The sequence below is a fragment of the Seriola lalandi genome, unplaced genomic scaffold (genome assembly GCF_002814215.2).
Source record: "Seriola lalandi dorsalis isolate HSWRI2012SDOR001 ecotype SW California unplaced genomic scaffold, Sedor1 jcf7180002054939, whole genome shotgun sequence".
NCBI lineage: Eukaryota > Metazoa > Chordata > Actinopteri > Carangiformes > Carangidae > Seriola > Seriola lalandi.
This window is the reverse complement of record NW_019525659.1, coordinates 1,401,177-1,403,698: the sequence shown is the minus strand read 5'-3', so window position 1 is coordinate 1,403,698 and position 2,522 is coordinate 1,401,177.

Below are 2,522 nucleotides of genomic sequence, written 5' to 3'. Positions count from 1 at the left end.
TCCAGGGTGTTAAAAGCGGTTAATAACCAGGTTTATGTTGCATAAACCTGGTTATTTAAAGCTGCCATCTGGTCGTCATGAGTGAGTGAATGAATTTACTCCACCGCAATATCTCTAAATGCAGCTCTCTCCCCCTTAAACAACTAATGGACAATTCGCAACATTGGTGTCAGATTATTTATTACATAATTGTGATGAGTGATATGACTGATAAGAGGGAGGATCCCAACAGATTCTAGAATCACCATATACAGTGTATACTGTTATATGACAGTGTTTTAGCAGAGCTTCAGCTGGTCTGTGTAACAGCTCCACTGTTTACCCCCAGCTTATTAAGGAGAGATGGTGATGCTATATAATGAAGCCCAGTTGAAGGATTATGCAAATGAAGGGCTTATGATGAGCCAGTGTTCAGGGACCACCATGGTTTCTTGGCCCATCGTGATGACTGGTTCATTGGCTGATTGGTAGAACTTTGTACTGGACTCAGCCTTAAAGCAGCTCGACCCAGAGACACTATACTGAGTCTTTTCAGCAGGGATGAGGCAGGGATTCAGGATTAACATTGTTAGCGAATGAGTGATGTACATCGTGGGAGTTACTGGCCAAAAAGTCTTTACCTTGATTACAGCGTCACCTGCTGGTGAAAATGTGTCATTTTTGGTGTCTGACATGTTAGCACCTTTCTATACCTTAATATCTCTTAACAAAAGACAGCGTTAGGTAACATCATGAAAATAGCATGGGATCACGGGAGTTGTTGTATTCACCACCACTACCATAAGCTCCTCCCGGTTCGGATTCCTTCGGTGCCAGTGATTCAGAGAATCAAACAGACCCGGTGATTCTAATCAGTAGAATGCTTAATAACCAGGTTTATGTAACATCAGTAGGAAACCTCCCTAAAGGGGCCCCGTGTCATTCCCTGGATGATTTCTAATGACATCTCAGAAACAAATATTTTTAGTGAAGCTGCACATATAGGCTACAAGGTTATAAAAATGATTAAATTAAAATAAACTGACAGTATCTGGCCTTATAATGTGGGTTATTTACAGTGTGACAACATTGAAGTTATTCAGTTATGTGATTTATGTGATTATTTCACAGAGGTGTCCTCTCCACAACAAACACACCAGGAGATTAAAGCCAGTACAAACACTGAATCAAGCAGTTTCACTTTAGAACTCGGCGACGCTCTTCAGTGACACAGCACAGGACGTCTCCAGCAGCTGGGAGCTGAGCTGTCTCACATTTCCTCAGCTTGTTTCTCTGATAACTTCAGATCCAGACGTCCGACGACTAAAATCCTTCATCTGGTTCAAATATAGAGCTGAAAACCACCAAGGTGGAAAAAGTGAATGTGGCTTAAAACTAGATAAAAGTCAACGTTGAGCTTCTGTCAGACAAACACACTGACACATGATCATAGAGGATATGATGTCACTGACAGGCGACCAATGAAACGTTACCATGATTAAAATCACAGATTCCTCTGGTTTGAGAATCGATGGAAACATGTGGGATGATGTAAGAACACAACTCAACAACATATAGAACACAGGTCCAGTTGTTTTTAGACATTTTAATGTGGAAAAGTTACAGATTAGAACTTTAACACATTGAGTCTCAGTTGTTTAATGTGTACAAAAACAGAAATGTAAATGTGACAATTTGTAGTTTTAAGGGGAGTTATAGTGGCAACTGACCTACAAGACTCCAGGAAGTCTCTGCTCATGTTGTTGTTCTAACAGAAAACAAGCAGCACTTACACTTCACTGACCACCTCCTTGTGAGGTTTTGTGGCTCCATGATGCACTGCTTCCCTAGGCTGGTCCTGACAGACAACAGTCTTCCCTCACAAGACCACCACTGGTTACTGGTCAGTTAAACACAAACATAGAGGACGACTGGGGCTGAGACTGTCCAGGCTGAGATTGAACTGTTTTACATTACAAGTTGTTTATCGAATTCTATAGTCGTGTCCATTCAACCAGTGAAAATGTTTATAAATCATTCGCAGTACAGCAGTGTTCTAAAGGAAACTGAGGCCCAGTCTACCTCCCCCTTTGCTTTAGATTCCTCACTCACATGGCCTACATTCTGTGTGAACACACACACACTCTCTGCTGGGTTCTCAGAGCACTGGTATTGACTGTGGCTACAGTTGAGCTGCTCTCTTGAATGAACTACAGTGCACTAATGTGCTGCACTCTGTCAGACTGCCAGCAGCCACAAAAGATGCTGAGCCGAGCAGCTTGATACGCAGCCAGCACACGCACGCGCACGCACGCACACACGCACGCACGCACACACACACGCAGCTGTAACAAATGCCTGAGTGAGTTCGATGAGTTATTGAGTGATTGTGAAATCGAAGGTGGTGCATGTTGGGATGTAGGACTGATGGAGGTCACAGTGACAGGGAGGTTCATCTCATCCTGAGAGTCCGAGGCTCCACCAAGTCCCCCTGAGGTACCTGAAGACAGGAAGAGAGAGAGAGAGAGAGAGAGAGAGAGACA